This window comes from Peromyscus californicus, unplaced genomic scaffold, assembly GCF_007827085.1.
Source record: "Peromyscus californicus insignis strain IS unplaced genomic scaffold, ASM782708v3 Scaffold_7__1_contigs__length_154581171, whole genome shotgun sequence".
In the NCBI taxonomy this organism is placed as follows: domain Eukaryota; kingdom Metazoa; phylum Chordata; class Mammalia; order Rodentia; family Cricetidae; genus Peromyscus; species Peromyscus californicus.
Genome location: NW_026294595.1, coordinates 11,978,863 through 12,004,161, shown reverse-complemented (window position 1 = coordinate 12,004,161; position 25,299 = coordinate 11,978,863). Strand labels below are relative to the sequence as shown.

Sequence of the window (25,299 nt, the reverse complement as noted above, 5' to 3'; positions counted from 1 at the left end):
GCCTCACAGTGTGGCCTTTCATCTCCCATGGGGCTGTGAGCCTGAAGTTCAGCACTTGGGGCTCTGGGAGCACAAGCTGGAGACGACCAGTGTAGGAGCAGAAGCTGACTTTCATAGTGTATGAGATTCCCAGGAATTAAGGCTGGTCCTGCTACTGTGTGGGTCCAGAGAGCTGCGACAGGAGACTGAATCTGCCGTGGGGGACCCATGACATTGAAAGGGGCCTGAGGCTGCAGGCTAAGGTACAGGAAGGCCTCCTCTGAGGAAGGTAGATGGTCATAGCCTTTTCCATACCCAGATACTGGGAACCACCTCCTGAAACATCCTAATGCTTGGGATGGAGAGGAGGAGGGTGACAGCAGGGTAGGAGGTGGGGAGGGTGGGGAAGCCAAGCTGCCCAGCTCCCAGGGCCACCAGAGAGAAGGGCTGAGAGGTAGGGTCCCAACCAGTGGGCGCCTAAGCTCCCTGGCTGTGTGAGTTTGTATGCATTTGGCCCCCATAAGCTCATAGGGAGTGGTAGGTACTATTTATTAGGAGGGGTGGCTTTGCTGGAGTGGGTATGGCCTTGTTTGGAGGAAGTGTGTCACTGTGGGGTGGGGCTTTGAGGTCTCTTTTGTTCAAGCTTCCCTCAGTGTGACACTGAGACCATGTCCTGTTGCCTTCGAGCCAACATGTAGCAGCTCCTTCGCCAACACCATGTCTGCCTGCACGCCACCATACTCCCTGCCATGATGAGAAATGGACTGAATCTCTGAAACTTTAAGTGAGCCACCCCAATTAAATGTTTTCCTTATAAGAGTCGCTGTGGTTATGGTGCCTCTTCACAGCAACAGAAACCCGAAGACACTGGCACATTACCTACCATCCCTCTGGATTGAGTCAGATGTCCACATACCTCCCTTCAAAGCACATTTAGTCTGGCATGTCTGGGTAGCAGGGGCCACTGTAAGCCTGGCCTGACCTTCACCCATCAATGCCTAGCAACCCTCAGCCAACAAAACAGCAGTGCTGTGTGAACCAGACACTGTCACACAGGAGATGCTATGTCAGTGTACGAACCTGTGAAGGAAGGAAAGCCAATGGACTTCTTTGAAAGCCATCTCCTATGGGAGAAGCAGCTTTCTGACCTACAGTGGGCCCAAGCTCCTTATCCAGGTGACAACTTAGGAGGCAAGTGAGGCTTCCAGAAAGTAGAACTGAGACATCAGGGCCTGCTGCAGGCAGGCAGAGACACACCAGAGCACACAAATATGCAGGCTCCCATCACTACAAGGAGCATGGGCTGCAGTGCAACCCTAGCCCCGCTCTAAGGTACCTCCAGGTGATAGGGAGTCATGGCAACCAGAAATGCCACCCGGCAGGCTATGTCTGGGGCCCTCTATCTCACTGATGGATATACAGCTGCAATGCTCACAAACCTACCAATAGGAGGCGCCCCACCCTTCCTTGTTTTTTGTTCTGGCTCAAGACAACCAGAGTCTCACTCTACAACTCAGACTCGTCTGGAACTACGTAGCTCAGGCTAGCTGAGCCTATGATGTATCTATCTCTCGTTGGGTCACATGTTTCAACTGCCAACTTTTCAGATTTCAGAAGGCCAAACCAGTGGACAACACCTTATGGGGTGGGGTGGGGTGTCTCTCCTATGCAGATCTCCATTCTCAGACCTAAGAGAACACTCCAATCCAGCATCACCTTCTTCAGGGAAGCGCCAATGGCCAAGGGCCTGATGCTAAGAGCTTTTGAATAAAGATGGTGATCCCACAGCAGGAAAGCTGTGGTTCCCAGGGCTGACTTCTCTACAGAGTCCTGGATCCCCTCACTTGGGCCTCCAGGACAACACAGGCTCCATTCTGTAATTCAGGAGCCAAGCTTGGGGTAAGGTATGACACTCAGGATTGAAGTACATGGGACTCAGCCTGTGCCTTGGATTGGTTTGCTGGAAAGCCTTGTTGGAAAGGGAATAGAGGCCAATGACCTTAACCTTGACTTAGGATTCAATTACCTTCAGGAAGCAGTGCTAATTCTTTGGGGGTGATGGTGCTGTGGTTGTGAATTTCAAAAATCTCCTTATCTTTTAGGGGTTTGCACTGTACCTTCCATGAATAAAAGTGTCTGGAGCCTGATGGCATAATGGGAGAAGCAGAAGACAAATGGGAGTCTGGACAAACCAGACAGCTTAGGACTGTCAAGAGACAGGGCACTCCATCTCTACTCTGGCCCTAAACTACAAATCTGGACCATAAGCAAAAGAAGACGCACCCTCCTCCTTGGCCCCCAGCAACAAAGAGTGAGACCTGGTGACCACATCCTTCAAGAAGCTGAGGCAGGGGCCAGGCATCAGGTAGAATGGCTAGAATGGAACTGAAGTGAAGTGCCAAAAAGACCTCAGGGCTCCACACATTTCTAACCCACAAAATCTGCCCTCAACTTCACCTGCCGCCAGGAGGGGCATAGGAGGGGCTCCAGCTGCCTTGGGGTTGCTCTTTGCTTGTGGTGCAGACGGTCCTGCACATTTGATACCCGTGGAGCTGGAACCCAACTTTCTAGGTACCAGTTCAAAGGGGTGCACACATAGGATGGCAAGGACCTCACACAGTAAAGGAGCTGGAAGACCTTGGCATTGACCACACAGCTCCACTGAGAGCCAATGAATGCCAGACAACTCCTCACTGCAGATAAACCCCAGGGGGCCACCCTTCTGTCTGCTGCCTGTCCAGCCAGTTGCTGATCCTGATGAGTAAGTCAGAACACAGCAGCTTCAAGCCTTCTAAGGACTGGTCACAGACGCTTCCACACAGTATCACTAATACTCATAGCAACCACTTTAGTCAAGCTTGACAGAGATGGAGCCTGTATCTCATGGCGAAACTGAGCCTTAGGCCCTCTCTAAGGCCCTCACCTCCCCAGGCTTGCCACTCAGCAGAGCCTGACTTCTCTAAAGAGCCCTGGAATCCCCTCACCTGGGCCTCCAGGACAACACAGGGCAATACCTCAGGACAAGTGTGGGTGAAAGTCTGTCTGCCGAGGCAATCATCCTCAAGAGGATGTGAAACCACCTAGTGTGGAAACTCAGACAAACCACAAAGGCCCACAAACACCAGAGGAAGCCTGGAACAAGGCTCTAATGAGACCCTGAATGCTGCAGAGGGGTCACCCAGAGAGGGTGGAACTAACTCAAATCCTGTACTGTTGACAGCCCCCCTCACCACAACAAGGAAAGGCAAGAAAGGCTGACAGGGCCCCAACTCCCCACTGACTCCCCTCACCTTCCTGCCTGCCTGCCAAACCCATTCAGGACAGAAGGAAGGAAGGCCTTAATCCTGCAGATTTTCCTGCCTCACTGTATGGCCTTAGGCAGGCCACCTCCCCCTTCCCCAGATCCAAGAATGAAAGCCCTTTAAGTCCAAAGGACAAATCAGCAGAGGTGAGAGGACAGGGCTCAGAGGCCCTGGAGAGACAGGGAGGGGGTGTGGCGACCTGCAATTTTATTACCACAGAAAACACACAGTAAGCTCACAGCCTCCTCCTGTCAACTCACAAGCTGTGCGGCTCAGGTCCTCGGCATCCCCCCTCCCCCACCAGGCCACTACTAGACAGCAAGGACCTGAGGGCCAGCACCCCTGCAGCCTTGTGTTCAGGCTCAGCAAAGGTCAGCTCCACTGCTACTGACCCAAGCACACAGCACCTTTCCCCCATGAGACAGTGGCCAGGCTTTGGGAGCATATCTAGCCTGGGAAGCTTTTCTTGGGACCCAGGGAAAAAGAAGCCTCTACACTGAGCTTCAAGGCAAGCTGAGAGGGCTATCTATGGGGAAGGCAGGCCTGGCCATGTGGGGGGGAGTCGGGAGGGGGAGAGCCCCAGTTCCCAGGGACTCCAGAAGGTCTGAGCTGCAGAAAGGCAGGGGCTATCCTAAGGGGCTCCCAGCTGGGGACATCTGAGATCTGCAAAAGGTGGCCCAGAGAGGAGGCAGCACAGGCATAGATGCTGGAGGGGTAGAGGTGGTCCCATGGGAGGTCAGAGTAGGAAGAAAGTCAGGCTGGGTGTGCCCAGATCTCAATAGAGGACAAAAAAAAAAAAAAAAGTGTAGGGGCTCAGCTGACCACACACCTTAAAGAGGCCGTCTCTGGGGCCAGAGAGATGGCTCAGTGGTTAAGAGCACTGACTGCTCTTCCAAAGGTCCTGAGTTCAATACCCAGCAACCACATGGTAGCTCACAACCATCTGTAATGAGATCTGACATGCAGGCAGAACACTGTATACATAATAAATAAATAAATCTTTTAAAAAAAAAAAAAAAGAGGCCGTCTCACTCAGAGGCAGAGGCAGAGGCAGGAGGATCTCTGAGTTTGAGGCCTGCCTGGTCTACATAGCAAGTTCCTAGACAGTCAGGGCTATGCAGAGTTCCTCTCCATCTCCATCCCCGCAAGAGGCTGTCTTCTGTGATGAGCGGGAACTCACTTCTACACACTTAAGGTCATCATATCTCTATACCCTAGTCTCCTCACTCCCCTCAAGTCACCATAGCTCTGGAGGACCCTCCTCCTTACACTGGATTTCTGTATCCTGGGACCCTAGTTTTCCCGAGTTCAGCCCCAGGTCCTGCTAGATACTGCTGCTAGTTCCAATACATTAGTGGGCATCCATGGGCTCCACCTCTCAGGTAGGCAAGCAGCCTCTCAGAGGTAGAGAACAGAGATACATATGGCCCAGGCAGAAGTCAAGAGCCAGGCTCCAACGGGGCCATCCACCCAGACTCACCACTGTCCCCACAGAACTCTCAACAATGCTGTAGGCGGCATCTTCCCGCTGGCATACCAGTTGGGTGCCCTGGGAGGGGCCACCCTAGGGTTGGCCCTCCAAGCCCGGGAAAACGGATCTGTTAGGGCAGGGCCAGCTTCTGTGACAGACAGAGCCAACTGTTATTGCTGTTGGGGCCTGGGGAGGAACATGACTGGGGGCCTCAAGGCAGACAGGAGGTCTATATGGGGCCTCCCTCTCCACCAGGGACTCTCCTGAGCGACACTGCCTGTCCTTTACTGGTAGGGAGCCCCAGTCAGCACCCCAAGCTCACTCTGGTCATATCACACCTGCTTCCAACAGCTGCCTGGCCCTGTCTGGCAGGGGACCCAGCTCTGATAGGCCAGGCCCCACCCCATGAAGGGTCAGCTTTGTTGAACCCATGGCTGTCCCATGGAAGGGCACACAAGGCTCAGTGGCTGCAGCTGTCACTCGTCACCGCACCTCTGACTTCCAATGGCTGCCCATGGCCCCAGGCTCCTCACGCTTCCCGAGTTCTTCTTAGGCCTTTATGCCTCATATCCCAGCAGTCCACCCAAGGAAACTAAGCTGCTCTTCCTCTAGAGACTGTGGCCTCCAAAAGGGCCTCCGAAACACCCTACCATAGCCACCCCACACCAGACCAGCTGTGAGGCACTAAGAAACACCCTACACTTTCCAGGGGACACTTAACCTGCAGAGGGAAGGTGAGTCATGAGCCTTGTACTTAGAGGGAGTCCCAGTCCCTTCACAGGGAGCTAGCTCCCCCACCCCAGGTGGCCCCACATGTACTAAGACTCAGGGAGCCTGATACTACATGGAACAGAATGCTTTGCAGAACAAAGCTGGGCAGCAGGCACACCTGGCACCTGGGTCACAGAAGAAACACTCTCCTAGTGGGCTGCATGATAAGAGCCCAACGCAAGGCCTGATTGACAGATGGGTCAACTAAAATCCACAAGGATTGTCACCTTCTTTTTTTCCTCTCTGAACACCCCCAAAGCAAGACTAGGGGCCAGGATGGGAAGTCGATGCAACTACTCACAGCCCAGCAGCTCAACTACCTCATCTTCCCATCTACCAGCCACCCAACAGAGGTGTCAGCCAAGAGAAAGCCACCACGTCCATCAGCCCTTACTCTCAAGTGTCTCCCCAAGTCCCTCCCCTCCAACCAGTGGCCCCGAGGAACCAGTTCCATCAGACCACATGAGAAGGAAGGCTGAGAAAGGTGGTGGCCTAGGAGACCACAAGGCCAAGAAGCACAGAATCGGGTGAGTCAGAGGGCCAGGAGCCCAGTAGTATCACCTTGCTCGGTCCTCAGACCACTCAAGACAGACTCCAGGCTCTCCTAGAATAGATTGGGGCAGAGCTAAGAATGCTGAACACCACAAGGGCACCTGCTTCCTGAGTCCAGTCCTCCGCATCTGCCCTGGTTCCAGGGTGCTGGGTCAGCTCTCCAACACTCTCTCTGGTGGGTAGGCCAGGGCCGGGCAGTAACCCATCTTACCCTTAGTCTAACAGGCCACACTGCCCAGGGGAGGACACAACCTGCACAGCTCAGTCAACCCCCCTCTTCCTGCCATGTGCTAAAGGCAACAGCAGAGACACAGCAAGCCCAACAGCAGCAGCTGCTGCAAATGCACCCGAGCAGGGACCACACAATGCTCACAAGAAACTGAGGCCACCCCACCCCAAGACCTGTGGTTTAATACCTGTGACACAGATGTCCCCTTTACCTCAGACTCCAGGTACCACGGGGCTCCTCCTCTACAGGTCACGCAGTGTCTGGATATGTCTTCTGAAATGTCCAGACATGGGTGAGGAAGCCCAACTTCTAATGCCACTGGAAGTTGACCAGGGACCCATGGACATCACTGTACTCATGTGACACTTCTGAACAGCTGGAAACCCCTCCACTTCCAGCCCCCAACATCTAGTGAGCCCTTCTGTGGAGCTCTGATGGGGCCTGACTGGGGTGAGGGGAGGCTTTCTCTAAAATTTATGTCCAGTTCAAGGTCATCACATCATAGAGACACTGAGAAATCAGAGCCAACAGTGCTGGCCTGCCAGAGCCAAAGTCTGAGACACATACATACACATACACACACACACACACACACCCCAACCATAGACTCAGATCTATATCAACCAACAGGCCTACAAAGAGACTACCAAATTGCAAGTACTCAAAATGGGACCCACCTTCCCCTGCAAAAAGTCCACCAAAACTTAAGATGGCTGGGTGTCCCAGAGGGCAGCAATGACCACAAATAAACAAAGGCACCACATCTGTCAAAAGTTACTGCAAACAGCAGCCCCCAGGTGAGGCAGCAGCACTCGGGTGCAGGGCATAGCTTCATCAGGATCCCATAAGGTTCTAGGCTGCCCCATGGGAAGGAGTACTGCTCTCTGATACAACTTCATATTACCTTCTGAAGCAGAAAAGGGTCTCCACTGGACCCTGGTTTCCCCACCCAATAGTTCCCTGTAGCTCTTCCTTTTGAGATCTGGGCATTCCAGCGCTTATTTGAACAGTAGGCAGAACATCCCACTTGTGGCCTTGGGCCACCCTCCCCCTGGGAAGGCTCTGCCACAGTAAACCAGGAAGTGGACAAGGTAACCCTGGGAGGCCCTGGGGGCACAGCTCCAGGCTTGTAGGAGCTTGGGCAGAAGCAGGCCAGGCAGTGCCTTCCCTTTCAACACTCCCCCACTTTCACTTTCTGTGGGCCTAAGGGAGGGAGAGTGCCTTTACAAGCTCCATCCCTTATTCAAAAGCTCACTTCCGAAGCAGGATACTGCACTGCTGAAAGAAAGCAGTTACTCTACTTTGTAAAAAACAAACCTGGCACCTTCTTTAAAAAAGAAAAAGAAAACAAACAAAAAACCTGGTATGCCCCCTGGTCATCCACCCAGCAAAAGCTTTTCAATGTCTCTCTCCTGGGTTTCCCAGGTGCAGGGCTAAGACTGGATCTCCACAGGCTCCTAGTGCTTTGCTCAATCAAGCAGTAGGCCCAGAGCTTACCAGCAAGGAGAGAAAGAAATTACCCCTACCTACCTCCTGAGCTGTCAAGCCTGTACCTCACCTCTCCTGATCTACAGCCAACAGCACACATCAAGGCCTCAGACAGAACTAACAGCAAACAGGCCTTTATTTGCGAATGAGAGGCCATGGGGCCACCAAAAAAAGGTCACTGGGGCCTGGGGCTCGTTCTTGCAGTAGTCCTTTCCTGGACCCTGAAAACTGGTGAGAAACTCTCAAGGAGCACAGCAGACTCGGCTCTCTTCAGGGACATCCCCACGGACCCACAATGAAGGCCACTCTAAGGACTACGAAAGTGCAAAACAACCAGTTTGTCTTCACTGGGTGGGATGTGGGGGTCAAGAGGGGCAGGAGCTGAGTCCCAGTAATTCCTCTACTTACTTTTCTTCTTGCACCCAGCCCCATGTTAGCCATTTAAGAACACACGAATGGACACACACACACACACACACACACACACACACACACACACACACACAAGCGTCTACTACAGTTACGAAGTTTAAGGTACAGAGGGAAACAACAGCTGTGCACTTATTTCAGGCAGAGAGCTCTCGATCAAAACTGCAAAGGGCAGACAGAGCCTTAGGAGTGAGCCCTCAAGTGGGAATTCACAAAAGGGTATATTCCGCTACCTGGCTCTCAGTAAGTCCCCTCCGTGTCCCTTACCCCCAAGGGCAAAGAAGGCTGTGCAAGGCTTCCACGTCAGCCCTGCCCCCGGCGCAGCAACTAACTGGTGGAGAAACTTCCCCAGGCCGCCAGGTTTTCTTAACCGGGAACCCTCAAGAACCTCATATGAGAGGCTTTGGGGTGCACATTCCTCGCCCAACTGGCTTGCATGTTATACACGAAGTGGTTTGGAAAAAGACGTGCACCCCACCCCTCCCACCTCGATTCAACTCGACCTCGCCCGGATTAAGTACTCTTTCGGGCTGATTTCAAAATGCGAACTGGGTTTCCTCCTGGCCTGGCTGCAATTATCAGTAACTCGCGAGAGCGCAAAGTCGTTCCCGGGCCATAACTCTGCAAAGGCGGCCGCCGCCCCCCAAGCCACGCCGCCGCTGCCCCCCCTGGCAAGGCTCACGCAGAGCCCAGGCCCAGCCTGGCCTGCCCCGAGACGATCCGCACAGGCCGGCGCCAGCAAAGTGGCGCCGGAGCGCACAGCCGCGACCCTGGGCACACCGCGCGCACCTTCCCGCGCCGCGTCCTCCGGGCAGTCCCCTTCGGAAGATGGCGGGCAGAGGAAAAGGGGAAAGGAAAAAAAAAAAATCCCTTCCGTAAGGGAGGGCTGGCGCGGAGAGCGCGGGCCGTGCCAAGTCCAGGCTGGGCGCCTCGACCAAGGCGACGCCTCCCAGGCCAGCCCGAGGCGGCCGGCAATACGCGGGCGCAGAGCGGAGGGGAGCGGAGCCCGCGCAGCCGCCGCGACCTCGGGCGGGCGGCCGCCGCGCTTTGTTGCATCGCGGCCGCGCACAAAGGCGGCGGAGGCGGCGGCCCGGGGCTCGGGGTTTCGGGACGCGCGGGAGGCCTGCGCCATGCGCTCGGGGCCGCGCTCCCTCAGCCAGTACCGCCGCCGCCGCCCCGCGCGCACAAGGAAGCAAGAGAAAGGCGTACTTGGCCTAGGCGGCTCCAGCGCCGTCGCCTCCCGGCCCGCGCGGCCGGCTCCTCTTTGGCTCGCCGGCCCCGGCAGCATAATAGACGCGCCGGAGCTGTACAGGGCTCATGCGCTGCGCCGCGGCGCCTGGCGGGAGTCGTAGTCCGCGCCCGGGCTCGCGCCAGGGCCGCCCAGGGGAGGCCGAGGCGCACGGACTACATGTCCCGGCCCCGCCGGCGCCGCGCCGCGCCCCGCCCCGCGCGCCCCCAGCTGCCCGCCCCGCCGACCCGGCCGCTAGCGGGCCCGGCCCGGGGGGCGCGTGGGGGCGGGGCTGGAAGGCTGCCCTCCTGGACCCGGGCGACGCTGGAACCCCGGCCCGCCCGCTAGCGCTCTCTCCTGCGTTCCCTGCTACACGCAGGGACAAGAACCGGTGGACGAATTTCCAGAAGCCCAGAAAGCGTGGGAAAGGCGGGAAAGCAGTTAGTACCCTGGAGTCACTACCTGGGCACCCCGAGGCCTCCCTCAAACCCCGGACGCGCACATGCGGGGCGACGCGCACCTTCCTCGAGCCCGTGTTTGTAAACAAACCGCGTGCCTAATTAGCCTGGCGGGGGCGCGCGCAGGGCGGGCCCTGCCTGGGAGGAGCCGCGATCAATCCCGCCCCGACGCCCTGAGGCAGGATGAAGACCTAGGGACCCAGGAGAGACCTGGCTGCTAGGGCTGGAAGAGCGCCAGTTCTTCAAAGCCAGTAAGGGACGCCCCAGGCTGTGCCGGCAGACTTTCCCTCCCCCGAGCCTCAGTGTGTCCCCCTCTGCCTGTGGAAAGACATGAACAAGATAAGTCTCTGGCCCCTTTTCTGCATTTTGAAAGGGTTAGTTCGAAGTCACAGTTCAGATCTTGTTTTCGGTGAAGATTACCCCTGTGCCTACGTTAGTCCATTTTTAGCCAGCTGTAACTGAGGTGGGTGAGTGTTAGACCCCAACAAAAACGTCACAAACAAGTTTTTCATCAGGGCCTGCCGAACCTGCCAATGCAGGGTTCCAGTTCCTGGTGTGGGCTGGAACCATTCCAGGCTCCTGGTGTCACTGGGTTTATTTCTGGTTGAGCAGGCACTTAGCTGCGTGCAAGAAATGCGCAGGTGGTTATGGTATTAAATGCCAGAGCCCCCACCCACCCCCAACACACACACACACACACACACACACACACACACACGCACGCACGCACGCACGCACGCACGCACGCACGCACGCGTACACAGTGAAGATGTTCTGTCCCTGGAGAGGAAACTGAGACTCAAAAAGGCAAAGTGACTTTCTCTAGGTCTCAGAGCTCATACACAGGAAGTTCCAAGCCTAAAGTACAAGATCCTTGGAAAGAGATTTGAGGACAAGGCTTCCTGCTAGGCTTCCTGCTGTCTCTTCGGGTCTACAGCATTGGTGCCTCTCACACCCTGAGTCAAGGTAGCCACTGCAAGAAAGCTCTGCTTTTTAGATTGCAGACTGGACACAGGGCAGAATAGTGTAATCTGAGAGACTCCAAGTTAAAGTCCTTAGACTGTTGGCTCAGAGCTGTGACTGGGACCCTGCAGAACTGCAGCCACCGTGGAGGTTCTATTCCCATCCCTACCATCTGGATCTCACCCTTCTGGACTCAGTGAGCACTCTGGCCACCAGAACGGGTGACTTGCCACTTAATTTTTTTTTTTTTTACATTTATTGTGTGTGTGTGTGTGTGTGTGTGTGTGTGTGTGTGTGTGTGTAAACGTGCATGTGCCACAGAGCACATGTAGAAATTAGAGGATGACTTGTGAGACCCATGTGGGTCCTGGAGATTGAACTGGGGTCATCAGGCTTGGAGACAAGTGCCTTGGCTTGCTGAGCCAACTCTCACCAGCCTAGTGACTCACTACTTAAAAAGAACTCTTGGGGCTGGAGAGGTGGCTCAGTGGTGAAGAGAACCTATTGCTCTTGCAGAGAACCTGAGTTCGGTTTGCAGCACCCACATTAGTTCCTAGCTACATGGTGTCTAAGACCCTCTTCTGGCCTCCATGGGTACCAGTTTTGCACATGGTATTTGTAAACACAGATAAAGCACTCAGATGAAATAAATCTTTTAAAAAATTGTTTTAAAAGACTCCACCACATACCTCCCAAGTTCCCCCCCCCCCAAATCTGCCACCAGGCTTGACCTTATAGGGTGCAGGCAGTGTGCTCTTGAGCCACTCCAACCAGCTTGAAGCTTCCTGACATGCCCACTTGTCCTCTGACCTCTCACTGAGATGCCCCTAGGGCCTCTCCAGGGCCTAGTCTCCCCTCTCACAGAACTACACTCATCCTGCAGAGCTTAATGGAGCACCTCTCCTGGGCCCAGCTGGATCTGAAAGAGATTAATCTGTGTGAGGATAGGACAGGAGCTCATCTGAGTGTCACAGCCCTGAGCTGGCCATTCCCAGGGTCAATGCTGGTGCCCCTCCCTGGAGCCCAATGAGCATGGGGAAGGATTCTGGGTTCCCTGGCTGTCCCCACCAACATCCCACCAGCATACCACCACCAACAAAGCTGAGCCTTGAGTGAAAGCTCCTAATCTCACTGGCATGCTTCTTCCTCTGTCGAAGATATAACAATAGGCCTGGCTTTCCAGCTTCTAGAGGATTGGGGTGGGGCAAGGCAGGCCTGAAGGCACGTCAGGCCTTTGCCTCCCTTTCCTCGGCTTACACTTCTCTCTACCTCCTTGTCTCAATCCTTGTGGCCTTCAACAGCCCATGACACCTAGTGGGTACTCTGAACGGCTAAAGGAAGTAATATTCATTTCTGTACCCCAGCCTCCACCTCCACCTTAGCCACCCCGGCTCATTCTACACTCCTTAGGTCCCACGGGACTTCAGAGCCAGGCTCTGGCTGCTGCCTCCTACTTCACTCAGCCTGCCCCTTTACATGACAGCATCTGGAGAGGAGCAGAGAGCACCTAACAACCTGGTAATTTCTGGGCAGCTGGAGATAGGCCAGGTACTCTCTGAATCTTGGGGCAGTTTGGGTTTTGTTTTTTATTTTTAAGATTTACTTTCTGTGTCTGAGTGTTTTGCCGGCATGTGTATGTGCACACCTGGTGCACACCTGGTGCACACCTGGTGCCCAGGGAAGTCAGAAGAGAGCCCCTGATCCCCTGGAACTGAAGCTGCACATGGTTGTGAACCACCATATAGGTCCTCTGCAAGAGCAACAGGCGCTCTGAACTGCTAAGCCTTCTCTCTCTCCAGGCCCCACTGGAGCAGTCTTCTGGGGTGACGGGCACTGTGGCCATGTCACAGTGGAAGCAAGTGGACAGTGAGGTGTATTGCCAGCCTCAGCCACGGTGTGAGTGCCCACTTCATCCGCAAAATACACTTGCAGTCTGACCTTGAGCAGATAAACTGTCACCAGGAGGAAACAATGGTTCTTTCACAAAAGGGAGCCCAGGGGGAACGGGGCTGGGAACAGAGCTGTGTCGCTTTCCCCTTTTTCCTGTCCCCAAAATAGAAAGTCATTCAAGCCATTTGCACAAACCCAATAGTAAGGTCCTTTAAAAACACAGAATCGCCGGGCGGTGGTGGCGCACGCCTTTAATCCCAGCACTCGGGAGGCAGAGCCAGGCGGATCTCTGTGAGTTCGAGGCCAGCCTGGACTACCAAGTGAGTTCCAGGAAAGGCGCAAAGCTACACAGAGAAACCCTGTCTCGAAAAACCAAAAAAAAAAAAAAAAAAAAAAAAAAACACAGAATCGATCAAGGCCAGCCTGGGCTACAGAGTGAGTGCCAGGATAGCCAGGGCTTCACAGAGAAACCCTGTCTTGAAAAATCCAGATAGATAGATAGATAGATAGATAGATAGATAGATAGATAGATAAAATAAAGAAATAAAAATAAAAAGAGGCCGGGCGGTGGTGGCGCACGCCTTTAATCCCAGCACTCGGGAGGCAGAGCCAGGCGGATCTCTGTGAGTTCGAGGCCAGCCTGGGCTACCAGGTGAGTTCCAGGAAAGGCGCAAAGCTACACAGAGAAACCCTGTCTCGAAAAACCAAAAAATAAAATAAAATAAAAAGAGAAAAAGGGTTGGCAATGGGACAGCTCTGTAGTAGAACACTCGCTTAGTATGTGTAAGGCCATAGGGTCAACCCCAGCACATCACACCTGTTCACGAACAGTAGGCAGATGTCTGGAACAACCTGCAGGCTCCAGGGACAGAGAGAATGAGCAACGTAGCAGCTTCATAATGTGGTTGCAAAATGGTGAGGGGGACGTGGGGCAATAGACAGGTGTGTCTCCACCTCAGCCTCAGATTTCACACCTGTATGTAACACCTACCTCACAGGACAGCAGTGAGAATAAAGGAGGCTGCACTCATTCACTGCAGAGGCCTTGACAGAGTGCATGGGACCACGTAGTACTGTTGTTACCAGTAACCAGACCGAGCTCCAGCTGTCACTGAATCGGCATGCCCGGGGCAGTCAGAAGTAAGCAAGACTGCAGGGCGCTCAGTACAAGGGAGACAAATCAGAAGGGTTCCAAGAGAGCAGACTGCTGTGTTCAGGGCCACCAAGTAGGAGTCCAAGCACTGTGTGTAATTTCAGTTAGCTTTCCTTCTTGACGAGTGGTATTTTCCTTTCTCACCCCACCTCCATGTGGTAAAAAGGTATCTGTGTAGTAAACACTGAGTTTTGATTTAAGACGCATTCACCACGAGGAGCTAAAGAGATGCTGGCTCAGCAGGTAAAGCACCGATTTGCAAGTGTGCAGACCTGAGTTTGGATGCCTAGAACCCACATAAAGTGGATACTGAAGGTCACATGTCGGGAATTCCAGAGAGCCGATGGCGAGATGAATGGCAGAAACAGGCATCTTCAGAAGCCAGGAAGTTGAGAACCAACAGTAGTGTTGCCTGCATTCACACACACACACACACACACACACACACACACACACACACACACACACACACAGAAAGAAAGAGAGACAGAGAGAGAGAGAGAGAGAGAGAGAGAGAGAGAGAGAGAGAGAGAGAGCGAGAGAGAGAGAGCGAGAGAGAGAGAGATTAAACAATAATAATCAGAGGCTGGAGAGATGGCTCAGCAGTTAAGAGCATGTACTGAGCCGGACGTGGTGGCACACAGCTTTAATCCCAGTAATCCGGAGGCAAAGGCAGGTGGATCTCTGTGAGTTACAGGCCAGCCTGGTCTACAAAGTGAGTCCCAGGACAGCCAGGGCTGTTATACAGAGAAACCCTGTCTTGAAAAAGCACATATTGCTCCTGCAGAAAACTAGAGTTCAGTTCCCACCACTTATGACCAGCAGCTCACAAGTGCCTATAACTCCAACTCCAGGGGATTCAACACCCTCTTCGGGAATCTGTGAGCACTACATTCATGTACAAATACCTACACACCTACACACACACACACACACACACACACACATATACATATATATACACACACACATAATTAAAAATAAAGAAAAATTATCATCATAAGACAACAGAGACAGAGAGACAGTGCTGCCTGGGCAGTGTCCCAGATCCTGAGTCTCCTAGACTCTTGCTCCAATTCTAGGTGCCTCATGCCATTCCTGGTGCTTTTAAGGGATTGTGACACTAGTCTGTCTTGACTCTGTCATCCACGGGAAAGGTTTCTGCATGAGACAGTACAGTCCTGTCTCTGACCCTGCTTCATATCCCTTGCCACAGAGAAAGAGGTCTAATGCCATAAAGTAAGTGTGTTTAAAATGATTAGTGGGTGAAGTATAGTGATATACACCTTTAATCCTAGTACTTAGAAGGCAAAGGCAGGTGGGTCTCTGTGAGTTCAAGGCCGCCTTGTCTATCTAGTGAGTTCTTTGTTGTTGTTGTTTTTCGAGACAGGGTTTCCCTGTGTAGCTTTGCGCCTTTCCTGGAACTCACTCTGTAGACCAGGCTGGCCTCGAACTCACAGAAATCCGCCTGCCTCTGACTCCCGAGTGCTGGGATTAAAGGCGTGCGCCACCACCGCCCGGCTTCTAGTGAGTTCTTGACCAGCCAGAGCTACATAGTGAGACTCTGACCAAAAAAAAAAAAATTAGGAAAGGGTCAAATGACAGTTCAGATAAAGCTGAAGAGAGAATTAATTCCCTGAAAGTGAAGGAAATCAGCCAGAATGAAACTCAGAAAGAGAAATGGAAAACATAAAAACTGAGTCCAGGAGTGGTTAATGTCAGTAAATCCAGCACTGTGGAGGCTGAGGTCAGAGGATTGCCATAAGTTTGAGGATAATTGGGGCTGCAGAGGAAGACCTGTCTCAAAAAGCCAAAAGATAAACAAGTAAATAAACAAGAAGAAAGGGAGTGAGGGAGGGAGGGAGGAAAGAAGAAAGAAAGGAAGGAAGGGAGGGAAGAAGGAAAGAAGGGAGGGAGGGAGGAAGGAGGGAAGGAAGGGAGAAAACATAAAAACTGGACGATTCACTGGGTAGTGGTGGCACACATCTTTAATCCCAGCACTTGGGATGCAGAGGCAGGTGGACCTCTGAGTTTGAGCCTGGTGTACAGAACTAGTTTCAGTAGTTAGTAGCCAAAGTTACACCAAGAAATCCTGTCTCAGGTAAAAACAAAATCAAACAAACAAATAACTGGACAATTCAGAAAAGACTTTGCATTCCCTTTGATAAGAACTCTGGGGTCTGTGAGACCGCTCTGCAGGTAAAAGCCCTTCCTGAAGACCTGAGTTCAGTCCCCAGAACCCACAAGGAGAGAACTGACCTCCACAATGCTGGGGTCATTTGAATAAGAATGTCCCCCATAGGCTCAAATCACTGAATACTTGGTACCCTGTTGATGACACTGTTTGGGTAGGTTTAAAAGGTGTGGCCTAAGCCAGTCAGTGGTGATGCACGCCTTTAATCCCAGCACTGGGAGGCAGAGGCCGGTGGATCTCTGTGAGTTCAAGGCCAGCCTGGGCTACAGAGTGAGTTCCAGGAAAGGCTCCAAAGCTACACAGAGAAATCCTGTCTCGAAAAACCAAAAAAAAAAAAAAAAAAAGGTGTGGCCTTGCTAGGAGAAATATGTTATTAGGGGTGGACTTTGAGGTTTCAAAGCTAGGCACCATTTCCAGTTTGTTCTCTCTGCTTCCTTCTTGAGGTCTACAGTATGAGGTCTCAGTGTGCTGCCCCAGATGCTGTGCCTGCAGCTTGTTGCCAGGCTTCCTTGCTATGGCAGATTCTTTTTTTTTGGGGGGGGGGGGTTGAGACAGGGTTTCTCTGTGTAGCTTTGCGCCTTTCCTGGACTCACTCTGTAGACCAGGCTGGCCTCGAACTCACAGAGATCCTCCTGGCTCTGCCTCCCGAGTGCTGAGATTCAAGGTGTGTGCCACCACCGCCCGGCATGCTATGGCAGATTCTTACCCTTCCAAAACCATAAATTCAAATAATCCTCCTATAAGTTACCTTTATCACAGCAATAGTAAAGTAACTAATACACATAGTGTATTACACACACACACACACACATACACAAACAGAATCTCACTAGAGGAACCCCTGTTGCTGCTCCACGTTCTCCCAGGGCCCTGTGAGTCTCAGACTCTGTTCTCTTTTTCTTCATTCTTTTTCCTTTCTGTTCCTCAGACAACATAATCTATGGATTTATCTTTAAGATTACCGACCCTTTCTCGTGCCTGTAACCTGACACCATACAGCAGCTTGTGTAACAGGTACGCGCAGAGGACAGCACCATTGATTCTCCCATTTGTCTGCAATTTCCAGTTTGTATCATTTCAACGACAGGTTACAATTCTTTTCAAGTGAGTGTGGAACATACCCAGAAAGACCCTGAGTTAGAGCCAAAGCAAGTGGCGGTAATTTTAAGATACTGACATCAGACAGAGCACGCCTTCTGGCTGGAGTAGAATGACACGAAAAACCAACAGCAGACAGGAAGTTGGAGAATTGGCAAATGTTTGCAAATTTGATAGCACACTCTTAAACAATATAGGTATCAAAGAAGAAATCACAAGAACTTTTTAAAAACAAACCAAGAAACCCAACCACCTGAGGTATGAAAGCAAAACGGGGCTGGGAGATGGCTTCTAGAGGACCCAGGTTCAATTCCCAGCACCCACATGGCAGTTCCCAACTGTCTGTAACTCCAATTCCAGGGGATATGGAACCTTCACATAGACATACATGCAGGCAAAACACAGATGAACATAAAAAATTTAAAAGGAAAAAAGGAAATTATCAGACACCCCTACTTTAAACAAAAGATCTGCAAATCATGTACTTGATAAAATTATAGTGTCCAGCCCAGAGGTCACAGCATCTGAAGTCTTACACTGAAGCCCCTGAGAAGGACTTGGAGCTTGCTTCCCCCGCCCCCAGACATTTTGGTAAGGACACAATGTGCTGGAGATGCATGGAAGTGGTCTAGGAGAAAGCCAACCCCAGGGTTTCTCTCTAACTGCAAGGACATCTACTGTCTCAAGTGTAACTGAGTACTGGGTGGGGGGAGGAAGAAGAGGAGCAGAAATGAATTTATCCATGAGGCCATGAGCACGGAGGCACAGGTATTTTGATGGAAGATGAAGGGGCTGCCCCTCCAGAAGAAACTGCTCTTCCAAGCTTGCATATAGGACAGTGGTAGAGAAGAGCCACAGGGACAGTTAAGGGGGAAGGACCATCAAGCAGACATTGCCCTCCACCTCCACCCATCCCTGGCTAAGGAACCACTCCTGGGAGCTGGCTGAGAGCAAACCCTCCAACAGTGATGAAGGCTGCCACCTTCGACCTGGGTGAGAGGAGATTCTCATATGCTTTGGGCTGCGGGTAGGGATGGGGGACTTAGGGGACTTGTTTCAGGCGGAGCTGGGAGTTTCATGACTGGGACTCGGAACAGGTTTTTGTGGCTGGGTGAACTCAGCTAGGAGATGGCCGCTGGGCAGAGTGGCTCCTGTGCCTAGACAGTCTGTGTGGGAGGCCTCCCAGCGCACAGTGTCGCTTCTTGCATCACTTGTTTTCAGTCAGGCTGTGCTCAGGACTTTGGACACTCATTTTGAGGACCCCAGGTTCAAAGGTGAAAATACTGGATGTGTTTTGGAAACAAGTATAGGCTTGATGGGGAAAAGGGAACCCAAGGTGACAAGATGCCTTCTGTTGGACACAGACGGTGGCTCTCCAGTGAGATCTACACCTCTATGGGGGGTGGGTACTTTTTGTATTATTTTATTGTTTTATGTGTATGAAGTTTTGGAGACTTTTTGTTTGTTTATTTGGGTTTTTTTTTTTTTTCAAGACAGGGTTTCTCTGTGTATCCTTAGCTGTCCTGGAACTCACTCTGTAGATCAGGCTGGATTCAAATTCAGAGATGGGCCTGCCTCTGCCTCCCCAGTGTTGGAATTAAAAGCGTGCACCACCATTCCCAGCTGTGGATGAGTATTTTGCTTGCATATGTGCCTGTGTGCCACATGTGTGCCTGTGTGCCACATGTGTGCCTGCTGTCCATGAGGCCAGAAGAGAGCATTAGATCCCCTGTGAGCCACCATGTGGGTGCTGGGAATTAAACCCAGGTCCTTCGAAAAAACAGCCAGTGGTCTTAACTACTGAGCCATCTCTCCAACCCTGTGGGGTTTGTTTTGGGGTGTGTGTGTGTGTGTGTGTGTGTGTGTGTGTGTGTGTGTGTGTGTATGTGCGCGGCGTGCGCGCGTGTGTTGTTTATTTGTTTGTTTTTGAGACAGGATCTCATTCTGGCAGTGGTGTTGCAATCCCAGCACTTTGGAGGCAGAGGCAGGTGGAGCTCTGAGTTCTAAGTCAGCCTGGTCTACAAAGCCAGTTCCAGGCCAGGCAGTGGTGGGGCATGCCTTTAATCCCAGCACTTGGGAGGCAGAGGCAGGCAGGCCTCTGTGAGTTCGAGGCCCGCCTGGGCTACAGAGTAAGTTCCAGGAAAGGCACAAAACTACACAGAGAAACCCTGTCTCTAAAAACCAAAAAAAAAAAAAAAAAAAAAAAAAGTCAGTTCCAGGACAGCCAGAGCTACACAGAGAAACCCTGTCTCAAAATAAAATAAAATAAAAATAAAAAATTAAAGGTAAGGTCAGATCTTATTGTGTATCTTAAGCTGGCCTTGAACTCACAGAGATGTACCTGCTGCGCCGCCAATGCCCTGTACCTCTGTGGTTTTTTTTTTTTTTTTTTTTTTTGGTTTTTCGATTTTTTTTACCTCTGTGATTTTATGTCTGTTCCCTACCCTGTAATTCCAACACGTGCTTGTTCCATGATTTGGGGCTCTTGTCTAATTGCCCACAAGGGATACTACTGGGTTGCCAGAACCAGGTGTAAATGTGTTGAGATTAACATAAAATCTGTTTTTTTTTTTCCCCCTTTGGAGCTGAGGAACTGAGGGCCTTGAGCTTGCGAGGCAAGCATTCTGCCACTGAGCTAAATCCCCAATCCTGACATAAGACAATCTTAAAATGCCTAGTAGATGCAGTTCCTTTGATGACAGATAACTCCCAAGGGCTGGTGGACTCAGCGAGCGAGTGATGGAAGAGCATGGGAGCAGCTTCCCATCTGTGCATACAGGTGCAGGATTCTTAGCCTTCGTGGACAAACCTGGGTTGGTTTCAGCTCCAGTGGCAGGTAGATCTTCAAGATCCAAGTATGTGGGTAGGTGTTAACTCAGCAGGCCTAGTAGCTCTGTCTGTCTGTCTGTCTGTCTGTCTACTAGAGAAATGGCATTAGCCACAGAGGTTAAGTGATATGTTTATCACAATTACCAACCCAAGCTGGGGTGTGTACTTAATGTGGTATGTGTAAGCTTTTTCATCCAGGCACTCTTTGTCCCCATTTTAGGGGTTCTGTTGTGGGTCTTTCTTTTGTTTTTGTGGGCCTCATTCTATCCCTGAGCTTTGTAGCTAGACAGATGGATTCAAAACTGTCCTGAGGTCTTCATTGGAGGAGAATGATTGCTCTGTAGTAATAAACCCCCTTCCCATTAAAGGAAGCTGTGGCAACCCACAAGACCAGCATAAGTTAAACTGCTAGAGTTCCTTGAGGGAGAATCTTATATTTGCATTCTGCTGCTCTGTTTCTGAAAAAACATCATGGGAGATGCTGATAATTTGTCCTTTTGCCCCAGACACATTCAATCTTTCACTGAAGAAGAAACAACTGAGGCTGGAGTGATAGCTCAATGGTTAAAAGCACTGGCTGTTATTTCAGAGGACCAAGGTTCGGTCCCAGCACCAACATGGCTCTTGGCTCACAACTGCCTGTTAACTCTAGCTCCAAAGGATCCAGCGCCCTCTTCTGGCCTCTTGGGGCACTGAGCATTCATTCAGTGCATTTAACATGTATGCAGGCAAAACACCCATGCATATAATATAAAAATAAACCTTTAAGCCGGGGTGGTGGCACATGCCTTTTAATCCCAGCACTTGGGAGGCAGAGCCAGGCGAATCTCTGTGAGTTTGAGTCCAGCCTAATCTACAAAGTGAGATCCAGGACAGGCTCCAAAGCTACACAGAGAAACCCTGTCTCAAAAAAACACAACAAAACAAAACTTTAAGCAGGGGGTGGTGGCGCATGCCTTTGATCTCAGCGCTTGGGAGGCAGAGGCAGGCGGATCTCTGTGAGTTTGAGGCCAGCCTGGTCAGCCAGGGCTGTTACACAGAGAAACCCTGCCCCTCCCCCCCAAAAAAAAAAAAACTTAAAAAAAAAAAAAAGAAAAAATCGATGGGCATAGTGACTCACACCTTTAATCCCAGCACTCAGGAAGCAGAAGCTGGATTTCTGTGAGTTTGAGGCCAGCCTGATCTACATTCCCCAAATAAAACAAATACATGTATAGTGCCCAAAATATAATTTTAAAAAATTCAACAGCAAAAGACAAGGGAGGGACACACCCACACTTTTTTTATTTATTTTTCTCTGTGTGTGTACATTATCACAGGGATGTCACAGCACACACGTAGAAGTCAGAGGACTGTTGTGGGAGCTGGTTCTCTCTTTCCACCAGGTGGGGTTCAGGGCTCAAACATGAGGCAGCTGGTCACACTACATCCATGGTCAGGAAGCAGAGAGAGGGAGATGAGTGGGGTGCTCTGCTCCCTTTCAACTTTTTTATTCAGTCTGTGGTATGGTTCCATTCACATATTCAGTGTGGGTCCTTCCTACCTCGGCTAACCCATTCTAGAAGTTCTCTTACAGACAATGCTTAAGGTTTGTCCCCGAAGAGATTCTAGATGTCAAGTTTGGCAGTAGTAACCATGACAATGAGCTTGTTCAGATTTGTGTTTTGGGGGAATGATGGGATTATTGGGAGGCAGTTGGGATCTTTGGTGGTAGGGCCTAGTTGAAGGAAGTATGTCACTTGGGGGTGGTAGGGAGTATTGTTCTCCCAGGCTCCTTCCCGTCTCTGTCTCTCTGCTTCCTGCCCACCATGAGGTGAGCAGCTGTGCTCTGCCATACTCTCCCCCACCATGCTGTTCCAGTCTCAGCTCAGGCTCAATGTGACAGAACCAACCACCAGAGTTGAAAGCATAAGCCAAACAAGCTCCTCCTTCCAATTGTTTCTCAGGTATATTGTCCCTCCATGAAAGCTTGCCCCAGCACACCAGCCTGCAGTCTCCCATGCATACTTCTGCACCCTACCTTCCCAAGGCTCACCCACTGCATATACCTGTGTCCCCAGGTGTGGGTTTGTGACATGTGTCTCCCACTGAGCTCAGCTCCAAGGGCTGCTGCAGGGCTCTATGGCCCTGTGTCTGCTGGTCATCCTCAAGTCCTCGGCACAGGTGTGACCAGTGCAGTGTGGCCGTCAGCCCATGGGTGTGAGCTCCAGGCCAGGCTGGAGGGGGGGAAAACATCAGAAGCAGTTGAAGTCAGCCTTGGGCTAGGGTACATGAGTGTGGCTTTTTGCATGGTGATCACTGACAGCTCTGTTGATCTGTGCAGTCCAGCCCTGATGTTTAGCAACACCTTCGCTTGTGTGGAAACAGCCCATCATTGCTCAAGTCTCTTTAAACCCAATCAGAGTAGTCTGCATTTTCAGAGATGGGGAAATGATGCCAAGTTGAAGATTCTCTGAGGTAATCAGGAGGTTGAGACAGTTAAGTAAGTCTCTCTCTCTGTGGTCTCTTTCCTCTCTCTCTCTCTCTCTCTCTCCTCTCTCTCTCTCTCTCTCTAGTGTGTGTGTGTGTGTGTGTGTGTGTGTGGTGTGTGTGAGAGAGAGAGAGAGAGAGAGAGAGAGAGAGAGAGAGAGAGAGAGAAAGCATGCAAGAGATGACCATGCTGTGCTGAAAAAAGGTACTGCCACGTGGTAGAGCATAGATAGATAAGAAATCTGGACTAATTTAAGTTATAAAAACTAGTTAGGCCGGGGGGGTGGCGGGGTAGCGCATGGCTTTTATTCCAGCACTCAGGAGGCAGAGCCAGGCAGATCTTTGTGAGTTTGAGGCCAGCCTGGTCTACAGAGCTAGATCCAGGACAGGACAGGCACCAAAACTGCTTGGAGAAACCCTGTCTCAAAAAAAAAAAAAAAAAAAAAAAAGGAACTAGTTAGAAACAAGCCTAAGCTATCAGCTGAGCTTTCATAATTAATAAGAAGTCTGCATGTGGTTGTTTGGGAGCTAGCAGGTGGGACAGAGAAAGAGAAAGACTCACTAGAAATGGCACCCAATGTGGGGCTTGAATATCACTCCTCTGAGGTGTGTGGTGTGTGTGTGTGTGTGTGTGTGTGTGTGTGTGTGTGAGAGAGAGAGAGAGAGAGAGAGAGGAGAGGACAGAGAAGCATTTGAGATGCTACTTTCCTGAGAGCCTTGGATAGACCAGAATGCAGGCATGTAGAGGGTACAAGGAACTTGCCGTCACAATGGGCTCTCCTTCCTGGGCCTCCGTTCTCTCATCCCACCTGTTCTCTGCTTCAGTTCTCCTTTTATCTCAACAACATAAATAATTTTATGTCTTCCTTCCAGTTTGGAGCCTCTTCCTCCTCCTCCTTCTTTTTTCCTTTTTTTTGACAGATTCTCAAACTTATAACCTTAGCTATCCTGAAACTCACTATGTAGACCAGAACTCACAGAGATCCACCTGCCTCTGCCTTCCAAACACTGAGATCAAAGGTGTGCAGCACCATGCCCACTTCCTCCTCCTTCTCCTCTTTTATTTATTTATTTATTTATTTATTTATTTATTTATTTATTTATTTATTTATGTATTTTCGTTCTGATTGCTAGTTAGTATTTCTGGTACTATACTGAATAGAAGTGCTTTAATACTGATTTTATTTTTGAGACAGAGTCTTATTGTTCCTGATTTTAGAAAGAAAAAAAAAGGGGGGGTTGGGGATTTAGCTCAGTGGTAGAGCACTTGCCTAAGAGCACTTGCCTAGCAAGCGCAAGGCTGTGGGTTCAGTCCTCAGCTCCAGAAAAAAAAAAACAGAAAAGAAAAAAGAAAAAAAAACCCAAACCCCAAACTTTCCATTTCCTCCTCCACATTAGTTGTTCTCATTTATTGTGCTGAGAGAATGTACTTATACTATACTCCTGAGTTGCTGTGATTTTTTTTTTAATCAAGAAAAGTTGTTGGGTGGGGATATGGGGTGCTGGTGAGAATGCTCATCAGTTAAGAGTGTGTACTGCTCTTCTAGAGGGACCAAAGTTTGGTTCCCAGTGATTCACAACTGCCTGTAACTCCAGTTCCAGGGGGAACCAATGCCCTCTTCTGGCCTCTGTGGGTACTGCACTCACATATACAAGCTGATACACACACATACATAAAATTTAAAAATAAAGATATTGGTCCTTGCCAAATGCCTTTTATGCATGTCTTGGATATACAACTTAATCTTACATTCTGTTCATGAGGCAGATGGCATTAATTGACTTGCATGTGTGTGCCAACCTTAAACTTCAAGGATATGTTTCCTTGGGTTATGACATGTGATCTGCTTTCAAATCATATCATTTAGCTATAGTATTGAAAATGGCATGTGGACCACCAGAACAGAAGAGTGAGTTCAGGAACAAAACCACATTACAGTCATCTCATTTCCAATGTGACCACTCACAGATGACGCTGGGAAATTGAGACTTCCACATGCAATGAATGGACTTTGAGTCTCACCTGATACCACACATAACAGTCTACAGATCAAAGACATACATCTAAGACCTGAGACTAAAACCCCTGGAAACCGGGAAAAAGCTGCCTGACATTGGTCTTGGTGATGATGCTTTGAACATCACACTGAAAGCTCAGGTAACAGAATAGGAAATACACAAGGAGGCTCTGTCAGCCTCAGGATCTTCAGCCGAGGCAGAAGAAGCAACAGGATGAAAAGCCAGCTGACTGGAAGAAGGTATTTTCAATTACTAAGGGATTGATATCTCAAATGTAAGAGGTTACTCCTACAATTCAGCTGCAAAGAGAAAGAACTTTTTTAAAAAGAACATGGGAGGGGGGAAGGAAAGAAAAAGTACCCCCCCAAAAAAAAAAGATTGAAAAATGAGCAAAGGATCTGAACAGCCATTTTTTTTTTCAGAGATATAAAAATGAACAGCAGAAGTCTGGAGAGATGACTCAGTGTGTAAGAAGAGTGCTTGTTGCTATTCCAGAGGACCAGAGTCTGGTTCTCAGCACCCATATTGGGTGACTTGAAACCACCTGTAACTCCAGTTTCAGGGATCTGTTGCCTTCTTTTCAACTCACAGGCACCTTTTTTTAAAAAAGGGGTGGTAGCCAGGTGATGGTGATGCATGCCGTTAATCCCAGTACTTGTGAGGCAGAGCCAGGTGGGTCTCTGTAAGTTCGAGACCAGCATGGTCTACAGAACAAGTTCCAGAGCAGCCAGGGCTACACAGACTGTCTCAAAAACAAACAAACAAAAAAAGGACACC

At 50.7% G+C, this 25,299-nt stretch overlaps 1 protein-coding gene across 4 annotated transcripts in view; it reads right to left on the bottom strand.

Moving 5' to 3' along the window:
- Positions 1-9,929, bottom strand: part of Brd3 (bromodomain containing 3) — a 32,020-nt gene extending 22,091 nt beyond the window's left edge. Inside the window, exon 1 of one of the 4 annotated variants that reach the window (XM_052723030.1) lies at positions 9,912-9,929. The gene's annotated coding sequence lies outside the window, so the exon portion shown is untranslated. Of the gene's footprint in view, positions 1-9,010; positions 9,215-9,430; positions 9,561-9,911 lie in introns of those variants that run through there. The other 3 variants (XM_052723028.1, XM_052723031.1, XM_052723029.1) reach the window with 3 other exon arrangements.
- Between the last annotated feature and the right edge of the window lie 15,370 nt (positions 9,930-25,299).